The 16492-nt window shown below is 37.7% G+C and overlaps 1 pseudogene; it reads right to left on the bottom strand.

Annotated features, from left to right (window-relative positions):
• The window catches only part of LOC111144763, a 133811-nt pseudogene extending 117524 nt beyond the window's left edge, over positions 1-16287 (bottom strand).
• Positions 16288-16492: the final 205 nt, after the last annotated feature.

Genomic DNA, 16492 nt, shown 5'->3' on the forward strand with positions numbered 1-16492 from the left:
TTTTCAGCAACAACAATTTCTAAAGGCAAGAACGTGTTATCAATGAGCAGGGAAAAATGCGTGATATAGAGCTCACTAACACTTTTTTAGAATTATTATTTCATATAATCTTTATTTGTAACATTTTGGAAAAAAAAAAGAACAAAGTTGGGGAACTCACACTTTCTAATTTCAAAACTACTACAATGTAACAGTGATTAACAGAGTGATGTACTATCTTAAGTATGGACATATAGATCAGTAGAATAGTATAGAGAATTCAGAAACAATCCTTGTATTTATGGCCAATAACTTTTTGGCAAAAGTGCCAAGAATATCTTTCAACCAATGGTACTGGCAGAACTGGAGAGCCACATGCAAAAAAGTGATACACCAGACCCCTACTCAAACCATACACAAAAGTTAGTTCAAAATGGACTACATACTAAAATACAAGAGCTACACCAAAAAATTCTTATAAGAAAACACAGATGCATATCTTTATGAGCTAGGGTTAGCCAATTTTTTTTTTTTAAGATACAATACCGAAATTATGGTCAACAAAAGAAAAATACATAAATTGCATTTCGTGAACATTAATAATCTTTGTTTTATAAAGAACACCATTAAGTAAGTAAAAAGAAAACCCAAAGAATGGGAGAAAATATGTGAAAGTCCTGTATCTTTTTTAAAAAGATTTCATTTATTTCAGAGAAAGAGTGCATGCATGCATGAGTGGGGAAGGGAGAGAGAGAAGGAGAGAGAACTTCAAGCAGACTCTACACTGAGCAGGGAGCCTGATGTGGGGCTCGATCCCATGACCCTGTGATCGTGACCTGATGTGATCATGACCTGAGCTGAAATTAAAAGTCAGACACTTAACTGACTGAGCCATCTAGGAGCTCTCCTCTATATCTAACAAGGGACTTGTACTCAGAATTTATAAAGAATGCTTACAAGCCACTACTACATATTTATAACTAAAAATAGAGGAAAGATTCAAACAGATGTTTCTTCAAAGAAGACACATAAATGACCAAAAGCACATGGACACATGCTCGACATCATCAGTCAGTGAAGAAATGAGACTCAAGACACAGCCTCACACCCACTGGTGTTAACTGTATTCAAACTCATGTAACAACTCCTACTGGTGAATATGAAGAAATCAGAAGACTCACACAGTTTGATGAGAACTCAGAAGATTTCAGATGCTTCAGAAAAAAGATTTCATTTTCTCTAAATGTTAAACATAGGAGCCAACAATTCCACCCTTACTTAGATGTCTGAGAGAAGTAAAAACCTTGTATATGGATGTTTAGGGCAGCATTATTAGTAAGAGACTAAAAAGTGGAAACAATGCTTGTGTCAATTAACTGAACAACAAAAAAAAGGAAAATGTTGACAGAAGGAACAATGGAATCTTATTCATTAGTAAAAACAAATGACTTACTGATCTGTGCCACAGCAGGAATAAATGATAAAAATGTGGTTAGTGGAAGAAGCTAATCATAAAAGACCACACCATAGGAATGCACTTCTATGGAATGTCTAGAAGAGGCACATCTATAGGACAGAAAGTAGTTTAGGGATTCCCTACAGCTGGGGGGTGGTATAGGGGTGGGAAATGGGCATTTTCTGCTAAATGGTTGGGCTTTTTTGTTGTTGTTGTTGTTCAGGGAGAAACAAAAGATTTTAAATTAGATTGCAGTGATGTTTGCACAACAGTATGAGCTCAGTAAAAACGTTGGATTGGGCACTTAAAATGGGTGAAATGTATCATGTGTCCATTATATCTCAATAAAACATATGCAAAAAATAGTCATAGACTGCTCTTCAGAAATTCCGTAAGCCAGAAGATAATGGAACAATATCTGTAAAGGACTATAACCTAAAAATTAAAATAGAAATGAAACAATTTATTTACACACACACACACACACACACACATATACACACACACACACACAGTTAAATAAGTAAATAAGCTATAGGTAACGGCAGCTAAGTTTTTAAGTATCAGAGAAAACATTACAGGGGAGGAAGGTCAAATAAATCTTGTGCTGCTAAATTTGGGTCAGAGATATTACTCTGAACTCATTTTAATATTAACATATACAGAAAACTATGGAAATATTATAGACGTGTGCATATACTTACAGATTAGTACATATATATATACACATACATATATATACTAGTTTTGTATGTGCGTATAGATATGGGCTTATATATGTATACATGTACATATGTGTATACGTGTGTATATATGTTATATATTTATATGTTATCACACTATATATGTTAATCACACTATGGAAAACTGGTTAGGAAAAGATAAACGTACTACAAATTCAACAGTCCTGAATATTCTTTTAAACTAATGTTTCAATTATCATTGACAGATGTAATATAGAAAAGATATCAGATTTCATGGCTGATTAATTTTTTCAAAAGGTCAAGTTAATAAGATTAACCATTTCTGCATGACTTCACATTGACTTTAATAAGCTAATTTGTTTTATGAATCTCAAAAAATGCACAAAACATGCAGTTTGCTGGGATTTATTTGACCACAGAATACTTTTCTGAGCCATTTTTCATAAGAAAATGTTCTGCAAAAAATGATGGGCTAGAATAAATTAACCTAAACACAGGGTGAAATAAAAACTAAGGGATGTAACAGAATATCAGCATGCAACTATATACTGAAAGATGTATTCTTTTCTAAAACACTTTAAAAAAATCAGGTTGGCTTTATTTTGTGTAAGTAATAATAACACAGGTTTGATGAACCAATCATCAATATGATTCATAAAATTGTGCCCAATTAGGTATTTGTTCCATTGGTCAAACATTTTCTATTAAAAATGAAATATCTTTTGCACAAAAATTAACAACATTTAAACTGCAAAAAATAGTCAAAAAATAAAACAATTTCTGAAGTAATGCCAAAATTATTTCTGGAAAAATAATGACAAAATTTTCTTAGATCCAGACATAAGAATCTTACTCTCTGAACGCTGCTTCATCACCCACACTCCTGGAATCCATTTTTCACATACACTTACACCAAATACCCAGCTGGATGACTCTATCTACGTGTACATAAATGTGAGTGAAAAGATGTGAAATGAGCAGAGTGAAGTCTTGAAATTCTATCAAGTTCAAACTGTAGAAGATTAACTGGCAATTTCTGGAGTCTTTTGATTTAAATTCTCTTTTATCTGTGGATAAGAATAAATCTGTTGGGTTTAGCTCATATCTACTCTTAAGTGCAGCTTCATTAATGTTTGTACTTTTGAAGATGGATATGGGTTCCAAAGACTCCACGTTCCTCATTCAACTATAGAATGACTAAGTACAGAATGCAATTATCTCCACTGAAATGTTTCTAAACAGATTTAGGTAGAGGGAATGATTATGTTTTAGAGTCAGGATTACACTTGAGGTTCCTTCTGGGTCTCACCGACTCAATGGAGATTTGCAACTGATGAAAATTTCCAAAAAGGCACGGTTTATTTAATTCTCTGTGCAGGATGTATGAGCCTAGACATCTTCCCATGAATGGAGAGCTGGCAGCAGAATCTGCCATTAGTGCGTTTTTAAAATGGCAGAAGTTTCTGCCTATACCAGCAAAAGCAAATCAGGGACCTGATACTATAATGCATGTCCGTTATCTCAAATCCAAAGAAAGAGAAACAAAACTTCCACAAATTTCAACATTTACTTTTCTTCAAGTCACTTCTGAATAAGTAATGAAGCATATACTCATAGTCCTATGTGTCTGATATGCCCTGAAATGACCAGTGGATTTCGTAGGCTGTGTCACCACTGAATACTGCATTCTGCGTCCTAGTGCAGTGAAAACTGAGTTCCACAGTGGTAAACATGGTCAGGCCAAGTATCATAAAACAGTTGCTGCTATAGATGCTCACATCCTTGGAATGAACTTGCACCTGAGCCCTTCTGAATCTTAAGGTGGAGGCTGATAATCATCTATGTGGTACACAGTTGCCCCCCTTGCCCGGCAATTCCCACCCTCTGCTGAAAGGCCCTGTACAACAGTCTCCTCTTGAGCATGGGAGGCCAAGCTGATGAGCACTTTCAAAACAGCAAAGACGCCAGAAATAGTAACCAGAGAGACTCCAAGATGCAGCCCACCCTCTCCTGTTGGCCTTGAAGTGGCAAACTGCCATGAGGAAGACAGGGCTCCAGGAGGGAACAGTGGCATCCTTTAGGTGTTGGAAATGGTCTCTGATGACAAAATGAAGCAACAAAATGAAGGCCTCAGTCATACACTCATAAGGAACTAAATTTTGCCAACACCAAATGAGTCTGGAAGAGAACTGGAGCTTCCTAGGAGATCACAACCTCAACTCATGGACATCTTATTTTCCTCCTGGTGAGACTGAAAGGAAGACCAAGGTCACCCACACATGGACTCCCGACCCAGGGGATCCCAGAGCACCAAGCTCACCTGCACTAGGATTCCTGAGAACAAAATGCCATCAAGCTTTCTAAAATAATCATAAAAGAGAAATTTACACTCTCTTCTTTGTTGAGTCTCTCAACACATATAAAAAATGTTGCATTTTTCAGTATGTCTTACAATTCCAGGTTTATCAATCATTCTCATAGAAAATCTTTATCATTTTGTTTATACTTCTTAATACATTCTTTTTCAGTTCAAATTTTCCAACTCAAACCTGGATTCAAATGAAAATTTAACTAAAAATGCATTTTCTAGGATTTCTAGACAAGTAGCCCCAAAATATCCCAAGTGGAAATTGAGTTTACATTTGTGTTTAATTTATAATGTTTCTAAAAAGCAAGTTAAAATGAAAATCCTTCAAGGTTTAAGGTTTTGTACAATATTAAAAGTGATACTTCAAATTGGTAAAATTACATTTATTTGGGTAGCAGCAGTTTCTATTTAGAATAAAAGATTTCAAATACCACATTGCTTAGGCCAAGTAGATAGGAAAGAGTTTTTAAAAATCAATAATACATTGAAATAACTGTGTGGTTTTATTCTGTGAATGTAAAAAGACATACAATTTGAAAATTATGAGACTCCATGCTCCATTAGCTGAGAAAAACTATTAGAAAATATAATACCTCTGATAAATATGTTAGCCACTATGAGTCATGGTATAACTATGACTGTTGTAATAGTCATAAAAGCAATTGTTAATGATGATTATGGGAATAGTCTCTTAAAATCAAATTTAGGTTTAATAAATCAAATATGAAGAACAATAGAAGAAGAGGAGAATTCCTGTAAATGACCAGGGAAAGAATACCTGACAGAATTTATTAGGATCTATTGTGTTTCAAAATTTTCTATGGTTGCACCAGTTACTTCAGGATAAATCTGACCAAAGTAGGTTCAAAATAAAATTGAGATAGGTTGGACAATTAAGCTTATTTAAGCAATTATACAAAATAGCATATATTTATTAATTAATTTGATTTTGATAAGTTGATTATGCTATTCTTATAACTTTAATACTAGGCAGTGGACAGAACTGGTTACTAGGAGACAAGAAATTTTAAAATTTCATAGAGTGCTGAAAGACTTAACTAAAATTCTCTCGAGAAGCACTTCTCGATGTCTGATATAAGCATGCATTTCCTGGGAATCTCATTATAATAAAGATACTAATTTAGTCATACTGAAGAAGGGACCTACATTTTTCATTTCTAATAAAGGTCTGTGTGTTCACTACCTCATGCCTCTAGGCAACCAGTGTGAATTACGAATCACTTGAAGAAGAGGTAAAATCTCTGAATGTATGTAAATTCAGAATTCTGTCTCAATTACTGCTTATATGGCTATTTTTTTAAAAAATGCTTAACAAATCTATATTGAGTAGTTGATTCTTTTTTTTTTTAAGATTTTATTTATTTGAGAGAGAGAGAGAGAGCGAGCATGAGAAGTGGGAGGGTCAGAGGGAGAAGCAGACTCCCTGCCGAGCAGGGAGCCCAATGCAGGACTCAGTCCCGGGACTCCAGGATCATGACCTGAGCTGAAGGCAGTCACTTAACCAACTGAGTCACCCAGGCATCCTGAGTAGTTGATTCTTTGTATAAGAGAGTGCCTCAATCAATTTCAAAGTGAGGTTGACTTATGGTCAAAATCAGTGACTGCTGGTTATCATTACAGGTTGAACTGTAGCCACACAAAAGATACACTGAAGTCTTAACCATTAATAAGTGTGATTTGAAAACAGGTTCTTTGCACACACAATCAACTTAAGATGAGGTTGTTATAGTGGTCTCTAATCAACTGTGAACTCGTCTCCTAAGAAGAGGAGTAAACAGAGACAGGGAGAAGACTGTCATGTGACACCGGAAGTAGGGATTGGAGGGATCCACTTCCAAGTCAAGGAATGTCTAGTGTTACACAAAGCTGGAAGAAAGAAGGACCTGCCCAAGAGGTTATGGAGGAAGCATGGCTCTACCAATATCTTCATTTTAGAAATTAAGTACTTTCTAGAAAAAAACTCCAGAACAACGGAGCAATTTCTGTTGTTTGAAGTAACCCAGTTTGTGTCACTTTGTACAGAAATCTTAGGATACTAATGCAATTATTAATCATATGGGGGGTACACTTGAAAGCTCATTTGCAAAATAGTATTGAATAGTAATTATTAAGGACTCATTTTCTAAATTCCCTCTATTCTAATCTATTTATTCCTTTTAGTTGCAAGAGGCAAAAGCTTTATTGAGCTAGTGAAGTAAAGCACAAGCAACAATTTACAGTACCACCTGGATGAACAGATAGTGCTTTAGAAATTAAACATCTTTTAGTAAATTAATAATTTCCTTTAAAATCTTAAAATTGTCACATAAGTCAGGAAGTGTAATTATGCCCATTGTAAAATACAAGTTTAGAGTAGCTGAATGGTTTGTGCAAATAGTAAATGGTGGCAATAAGTGAAGAGAGTCACCAATGAGAAGGCATTGTTTAAAGTTCCTGTGGGTTGTATGGTGAAATGGATACTACTACAATTAAAAAATAAGAAAAATCAGTCCCTTGGTTATCAATCCAACCAATCATCAATGTTGACTTTGTGATAAACATTGAGCTACCTATTGAAATAAGAATGAAGATACATTCTTTTACCAGGGATATAGAACCAAATAAACAGAACCAAAAAATATATATATATATTTTTAATGACAGTATATTATTCCTTTCTTCTCCTTCGAACTTGTATTTCTTTGTAAGAAATGTGACCTCTAAACCAATACTGCTGCAATAAAAGATCCTTCTTAAATAAGAAATAATTCTTCTAAGTAAAAGGTGGCTTAAAAGAATAAAACAACAATGGTTCACTGTTGCTCTTGCTCCAACTGCCATTCCAACCTCATCATGCACTTGAATCTCCATCTCTCTCCACCTCACCTGCATTGTCTTCACACTGTTCCTTGTAGACACCACCTTCCTGTAATAACAGCATGACTGACCCATGCTGTTCTGTCTACAATGGACACCCTTCCCATCCTCTTTGCCTAGATAGCATCCTTGTTATTTCAACCAATCTTAGCTTGTTGAGAAAGACTTCCATGGATTTCCTGCATCAATCAGACACACCTGGTACACACTATCATCATCACGTGTATGTCTACCTTATAACTTAGGTGTCACTTTGGATTGTTATATTTTATTGTAAGATCAAAATATATCTCATTTTGCAGTGATAAAGTATGTTTTGCATCTTTATCAATCTTAAGACCTAAAAGAGTGTCTGGAACTTAATAGTCTGTAGATGTTTTCTTAGTTGAGAAGTAGAGGCATGTGATTACATACTTCATAGGAAGAGAACACAGAGTTCCTAAGAAAGTGCTGGAGTACTACTTTAGTATAGAAGCCCTAGGAGACCTGTGCAACTATTAATCATATTGGGGCTAGGGGGGGGGTCCTTAAAGGCTCACTTGCATAAACTCCATCCTAGGCTTTGACAGTATATGGATTAATTGTTAGATCTGCCAAATTATATTACCTTTCTGAGTTTCAATTCTGTCATCCACGAAGTGAATATAAACATAGTACCAATATTACAGTGTGATTAGAAAGATTAAATGAAGGAATTGATGTTAAGAATTTAATATATGGGCTGAAATTTAGTGCATACTCAAAATTTAATTATATTATTTATAATTCTTATATTTATTTTGAAAAACAGTTCTAATATTAAAAAAATTTCTCAGTAATTTAGGTTTTTCACTAATTACTTATCCAAGTGTTACTTAACTGAAAGAAATTAATTTCTAAAGGAATATATTTTTGTGATAAATTAAATGATAATAGAATGATAGACATTTCTCTGAATTAGTACCTATTAAATAATTAGTTTTTATAGAAAAACTTACATTGAATATGAAAGAAATCTTAGAGAATACAGTGTGTCAGGTCTAAATTGGTTTATTAAGCACATATGCTGAATACTTATTATGAACTAAGTGCCAGGTTTCATGATGGAAATACAATGATAAATCTGCAGACTCAGGAATTTCACATAATCTCCTCAATAAAATTACAAAGCTTTACAATTATCAAAGATAAAGGTTTTCATAAATTTATAAACCTTTATTTGTACAGATTACATTTCTTCCAGCGAAGTAACACTTCCCTCAGACAATCAAACCTTTAATTCTATATTAATAATGAAATTTACTTTATCACACTGTATTCTTTTTTTTAAAGAATTATTTAAGTTATTTGAGAGAAAGAGAAAGAGCAAGAGTTGGTGGGGGGAGAGGGAGAGGGAGAGAATCTCTAGCTCACTCCACGTTGAGCACAGAACCCAACTTGGGGCTTAATCCCATGACCCTAAGATCATGACCTGAGCTGAAATTAAAAGTCGGACTCTCAACATACTGAGCCATCCAGGTGCTTCCACTGCGTATTCTTAGGTTTTTGCACAATTTGTGAAAGTTAGCTTACAAAGTCATAGCATAAGACCAAAGACAAATTTTTCAAAAAAATTGGTAATATATGAGAATAATACATCATTTATGGGCATACTGAAAATGGTATAATAATTTAAAAAATTACTTACATGTTGCAAATGAGCTTTTAAAGATAACAAATGCAAAAACGGGATAAAATGCTCACTAATGCAAACTCTAAAGTTAGGATGCCTGAGTTTAATTACTGGGGTGTCCATGACTGTGTGACTAAGGAAATTGTTTAGCTTCTCTGGGGTTCATTTCTCTTCATATTAAAAAGGGAAAGGATAAAATCTGCCTTGCCAACTTGAAGGATAATTCAGATAAACTCTGAGCAAATAGCAGAAGCATCCCATGAGCATTCAGTAAGAGTAGCTATCAATATGGTTCCATTACCCAAAAACACTACATCAGGCTATATACAATAGGAGTGAAAAAATGTTTCCTGTTTTTTCATCCAAAGCATCCATAAATACACAGGTTTAATGCATAAATTTAAATGTGTTCTTCACGGCAACCAAAATATTTACTGGAAAATATTCACTAGGAAAATTCAAACCAAAATGCATACTTGAGTATTATAGGCCTCCTTCAATCATACGAAATATTTTAGATTCAAGAATGACAAACTAAATTTTTCAACCCATTCCCAGATATGGAGTTGACATAACAGCCAATTCCAGGGGTTAAAATGTTCTAATTCATCTTGGAAAATTTCCTGATAGCAAGATTTTTTTTGCTACAAAAAACTGATATGAACTAATAAGAAAACAGAGGAAATATCAGAATAATAATATTAAAGAATCTATATAGTAATGCTGAACACTTATGGATAAAGTCTGAGAAGTAATCTGACATATATCATGAAAATTAAACTCAGTAATTTGAATTAATGCTTTAGGCAATTTGTCAAATTAAGCTATATATGTTGATATAGGTATATATGAGCTCTTAAAGACATGAATTTTTAAGTGGTTAACCACATCTACGTATCTTAGCATATTATAACACAAATGTTATCTTGAGATTACATAAAATCAAAGCTATGAAATTTTCTACAAATGAATCCCAGTCAATATGTTACACTAAAGTTAAAAAGAAAATGTGTATATAAAGCATTTACCATGTGCCCACACACACACCCAAAACACTCAAAAATATTAACTTTCATTGTAAACATAAAGTATGTGACCACCTTCTTAATGTTGTAATGCATAACATTTCTTGAGATGGAAATAGCTATCAACAATATCTGTGTGCAAGTTCACACACACACAAACACACACACACATACAGGGTAACTCCACATATGTTTGGAAACAACTCACCACCCCATCCTCCTTTAAATATAATAATATAAACTATAAAAACCCAGGTAACTTGCATTTCACCTTTGAACATGAACAGTCATAGAGCTCAACTGGGAAAAATTTAGCCAGAGAGCAGTCTTGAGTTTTTGTGGACTCAAGTTACTCACACAGTGATCAAGCATTTTTTTTTTTTTAGAAATTTTTTTTTTTTTTTTAAAGAGAGAGAGAGAAGTGATCAAGCATTTTAATAATTCAAGGTGAACAAATCTTAAACACTAAACCCTCATTTCAGAAAAGGTAGTGGTTAGTCATATAGAATCCTTCAGATACAGACATGAGCAATAGGTGATATCTCTCTTAATCATGATCAGTGTAACGTATCCAAATTGAAATTCTTCTGGCTACTTAAAAAAAAAATGTGGCCACTATGCTATTTTTAAAACTTTAAGATATCCTAAGTGACACATATCTCATATATATATTTTATATGTTTATATATATGTATATATATTCAAACTATTATACCAAGGCATATCAGCTTTGTAATCTGAATGATCTTGATAATTGAATAGAACAAATGTAACTCTACTCAGTATAACAGATTGTGGAATCTTACTATTTAAGATTTTTAAATAATTTTTCAAATTAGATTTCATAATAACTTAGTAAGGAAGGCCATAATTAAAGTGGGTGATATATTTACACGGTATGGGTCCACCAGAGTAAACACGAACAGAAAAAGAAATAAATATACAATTATATTATGTAAGGACTATAATAGTATTTGTGGTTTTTTATTTGTTTTTTTGTTTTTTTAAAGATTTTATTTATTTATTTGACAGAGAGAGACATAGCAAGAGAGGGAACACAAGCAGGGGGAGTGGAAGAGAGAGAAGCAGGCTTCCTGCTGATCAGGGAGCCCATGTGGGGCCTGATCCCAGGACCCTGCAATCATGACCTGAACTGAAGTCAGATGCTTGACGACTGAGCCACCCAGGTGCCCCTGGACTATAACATTATTTGATTTAATGAAAGTAGCATAGGTAGAGAATTATTCCAAACAAAATTTTTTTTTCATATATTCTATTGTTTATTTCATCTAAACCAAGAAAATAACATAAGGATTCCATATGACTATCAATTCTAATTAGAGCAGATTTCACTTATGTTAGTTTGGGACACACTGCCACATTTTTAGATAAACAGTGAAACTGAAATTAAACAATTACTCAGATGAGGTATTTCTAAGTGAAGTGATATTTTGTCAGCATGTTTAACTCAAGGCTTTATCTGGGGCTTCACTTAGAACCAGACTAGACCAACCACTAGGTGAGAGGAATCATGCTCATAACTTGGAACTACTTTCCTACGGTATTTCTCTGTACATAACTTTAAATTTAATAAGTTAACACGAACATTTCCAAGGCCATGGGCTTTCTAAAATAGTTGGGGAAAATTGTTTTATTTAGTTTTCATTTAGAAGTTCCATTTATTTAAAATTTTAGTTTATTCCAAAAGCAGATTAGACACTTCATGTGCTGTATGCAGCGTAATGAAATAAAAGTAAGAAGCTAGTGGGATAAGAAGTCAAATCGTAAAGAAAGATGAGGAACAAAGCTAGTGAGAAAAGATTCATGTCAGATTGTCCTACAAGGATAATTCACACTGCAAGTTCTGGTCTGAGGTCCAAATAACCAAGCAAAACAAAACGTTATTCATAGAGAAGTCCATAAGACATAAGTTTAAAATATGTAAAACACAAAAATACATTTAATACACTGTTTCATTAGTAACTTTGAGGAAAGCATGTGACAGGGAAAATCAGATAAGGTAATTATTTAAGAACCTGGAGTAAGATGAAGAGACAGGAGTCCAGGCAATCAAGGGATATGTGCCTTTACAGGTCAGGCTTGGCTGATGTATAAAACGAAGGCTGGAGATCCAAAACCCAAATGCTTTCAGCAACAGCACTGAAGAGGGAGAATGCTGGTCGGCGGGAAATGCACATGTTTCCACACAATAGGTGCTGGGTGACCCAAACCAAAATCAGAACCGCGATCCCCAAACAAACCAGAAATCTACATGAGGCCAAAAGAGTCTCTCTGATGGACAGTGTCTCCTGTTTTACAGAAATATCTGGAGCATAACCCAAAAAAAGACATCAAGGTGATAGTAACTAATAAATCCTGCTCTTCAGGATTAGGGGAGAATCCACCATTTAGAGATGCAAATGTGGTTGTAAATGTGGTTTCTATGGCTGCCTCCGGAAAACAATGACCCCAACTGAGAACAATTTATACAGATGTTTGCTTTCTAGAACCATCATCAAAATTAGCATGGTCGAGCATATACAATCCTTTCTTTTTCACTCTCAGGATTTCTTAATACCCCCATATTTAATTTTGGATAAGGACTTTGGCAGCAATCCACACTTAATTTCAAGCTTGCAGAAAATTGGGTTCTAAGTGTGTAAGACAGAGGCAGTGACAAAGCGTGTATTGATGACCCCTGAGAAACCCACATGTCTCTCTGGGTTCAGAATCCTAGCACTCCCAGCTGGAAGCAGCTCTGGAGGTAATCTAATCATTCTACAGAGGAGGAAACAGCAGCCTGCACCAAAAAAACAGGAAGTCTGACCTGTGGCCCTAGAGTTCCATCAGAAAGGCAGGACAGGAGCTGGAGTGTCTGAATGAAAACGTTGCCACCTTATTCTACCATAGCTCACCACTTCCCTCAGCCAAGGGCCAACTGAGCACAGACTAACTGAGCACAGGCACAGCCCTGCACTGAGCTGCCCGAGGGGTGTGGAAAGGGATTACTGAACAGAATCTCGTAACTCTAAGAAATGTTATTTTTAAGAGCATTTGTATTTGAAGATGTATTTGATTTTCTCTGATAGTAAATTATAGCAATGCCATTTGTTTATAGATTACGTTTCAATCACTACAATGTATTTTCAAAAACTCAGAGTGAACAAAAATATTCTCTTCGAATGGTAGAACATACTGATTTGAGATAACAAACCCCTGAAGCCAAAACTAAATTATTGGTACATTTTCCCTCCAAATTGAGCTCCTTTGAGTCCCAGTGTTGACATGCTTTGTTTCGGGTAAATTTACAAAGGGGCTGCAGAAGGATGGAACGCAGGGGTATGGAATTTATAGAGAGAATATTGAGGCAGAAAGCCCAAAATGACCACCTCACTAAGATGAAGGACCACTGAGGATGACTTGGCACTCCTCCACCAAGTCACTCCTGCATAGCTTTAAGAACTACCACGTGAACCCCCCCGAGCCAATCAGCTGTGAGAAACAGTTGAAAAGTCCCTAGTTTGCCTATAAATGACTGTCCCAACAAAGGTCGGTACTCAGACTTTGGGAAGGATCGCACTGAGCCCACCAGCCATAATAAAGCAACGTTCTCCCAGCTCTCCACGTGCCGCTTGAGTTTCTTGGTCACATCAGAACTTCCGTGACATTTGGTTCTCTGCCTAGGAAACCCAACCATGCTGGCCCATTGTGCCACCAGTGTGGGTCCGGAGACGGGCTGCAGAGGGCAACGGAGTACCTACCCTAGGTTTAGGCGCGCCCACTGATTTCAGCGGACCCAAGCTGGGTTCTCCTGGACAGCCGCAGCTTGCCTCAGTCCTGCTGGACCAACAACAGGAGACAAGAGACAACTGACTGGCTCCACCCAACGAGCCAGGTAATCCCAGGGGGCCACTGTCTGAGTCAGACCCGGCTATCAGAACAGAAGGGGAGAGTGATCACCTCCCAATAGCCAGGGATACCCAGAGTGTGGAGTCCAACCTGTTTGAATCTGAGGAATGTTTGGATGTATGAATGTGTCTGTACGGCTCCACGCTTCAGCTACGGAGTCTGAGTGGGCTGCACCCTGAGTCTTACGGAGAGTCATATGGCATAACAGTCATCTACTCTACAGAGCAGCCTTGTCCAGGGCTTATACGGATAGACCTTAGCTAAGACATTCCTAAGTTCCCGCGAGGGATGTGAGCAGGACAGCACCTGAAAGTACCCCACCCTTTGTTTGCGACACTGTTCACAGTGGGTGGGAAACCCAGCAAATCCACTCTCTTAAATTGTATGCTTAAAAACTTCAGGAAAGGCTTTAGTGCTGACTACAGGGTACATATGACCCCGGGAAAACTGAGAACCCTATGTGAGCTGGAGTGGCCCACTTTTGATGTTGGTTGGCCCTTCGAAGGAACCTTAGACCTCCCCACTGAGTTTATCGTGTAGTCACTGGAGACCCAGGACATCTGGACCAGTTCCCATACATTGATTCCTGGTTAGAGATAGCCAGAACCCTGCCTCCATGGATACTGTTCTGTGCCAATGGCAAGAGACAGTGGAGGATTCTCGTCACACAACAGACCAAAGGCATCCGAAATAAGGCTATACATCAAGGGGACCCAGATGACGAACTCCCACCGCCCTATGGGCCTCTGGCCCTCTCAACTGCCTCAGCCCTCCCAACTGCACCCTAAGTGGGACCCGATATACCACCACCTTCCATTTCACCACCAGACATACCCTCTCCACCTTCTTCCACTCCTACGCCACGGATGCCTCTGGCTCCACCAACAGCAACAATTTCCCCACGGTCTCCTACTCCCCAGATGCCAGTAACCCCACAATCAGTACCAGCTTCCTTGCCAGCTATTCCTAATGGGGACCCCTCCCTAGACTCCTTGTTGACTGTTCCTGACGAGGACCCCTCCCCAGAACACAAGCCACAGAACAGCACACATCGCCTCCGAATGTGAGAAATCCCTGTTTACCAGATGCCCCTCTGAGAAACTCGAGGTCCTGACATAATTGGAGTAGATGGCACCGCCCAACCAGGCAGACCCATTATCTACTACCAGCCCTTCACCACCACAGACCTCCTGAATTGGAAGCATCACACTCCTGCTTATTTGGAAAAACCACAGGCAATGATCGACCTTATGGAATCCATCTTCCAGACCCACCAACCAACCTGGGAAGACTGCCAACAGCTCCTTCGCACCTTGTTCAACACCGAGGAAAGAAGAATAATTCTCCAGGAGGCATGTTAATGGCTTGAAGAGGTGGCACCAGTCGGCTCCTTAAACCCAGAGGGATGGGCCCAAGAGTGTGCCCCAGACAACCGGCCAGGCTGAGACTTCAACACAGAGGAAGGCCAGAATGTCATCAAGCGCTACCAAGACACTATCCTGCGGGGCCTCCGCCAAGGAGCCAAAAGGCGTACTAACATGTCAAAAACGGCTGATGTGATTCAGGATGGAGAAGAGACACCTGGTAATTATTATGAGCGGCTCTGCAAGGCTTTCTGCATATACACTCCGTTTGATCCAGAGGCACCAGAGAACCAATGAATGGTAAATGCAGCGTTTGTGGCTCAGTCAGCCCCTGACATCCGCCGTAAACTTCAAAAATTTGAGGGTTTCATGGGGATGAACATCACTCAACTACTAGAAATAGCAAACAAGGTCTACCGCAACTGAGACGCCGTAGCCAAATGAATGAAAATGAAAAATGAAACAGAAAATGAAACAGAAAGTCACTCTGCTAGCCACGGCCGTCCAACAAGGCTCCCAACTACATGGAACAACAGGACGATCAGAGGCAGGACCTTAGCAGCGCAGAACCCTCAGAAAGGATCAATGTACATATTGCAAGGAAATGGGACACTGAAAAAATGAATGCCCGAATCGGAAGCCCAGGTCAGTCAAACCCTCCACCCAACCCAAGACTCAGGCAAACCAAGATCCTGACTTCATCGGGCTAGCCAATATAGATTCAGACTGATGGAGACCAGGCTCAATGATGCTAGGCCCCCAGGAGCCCATGGTTATATGAGCATTGGGGGCCAAAAGATCACTTTCATGGTCGACACCAGAGCAGAGCACTCGGTAGTGACCACACCAGTGGCACCCCTAACAGGACGAACCATAACCATCATGAGGGCCACAGGGGATCGGGCCACAAGTCAACCCTTCTGTCAATCTTGGACCTGTAAACTGGGAGGACATGTAGTCTACCATGAATTCCTATATGTCCCAGACTGTCCAATACAGCTATTGGGAAGAGACTTTCTTTCAAAATTAGGGGTGCAGATTTCTTTCAAGCTATCAGGATAGGACACCATGAATCTAAGCCCCTCTGAGCCTGGGATTATCATGTCCTTAAACATACCCCAAGATGAGGAATGGAGACTATTTGAACAAGACCATCCTG

Source organism: Enhydra lutris, unplaced genomic scaffold, assembly GCF_002288905.1.
Source record: "Enhydra lutris kenyoni isolate GAN:26980312 unplaced genomic scaffold, ASM228890v2 scaffoldscaffold12, whole genome shotgun sequence".
NCBI classification, from domain to species: Eukaryota; Metazoa; Chordata; class Mammalia; order Carnivora; family Mustelidae; genus Enhydra; species Enhydra lutris.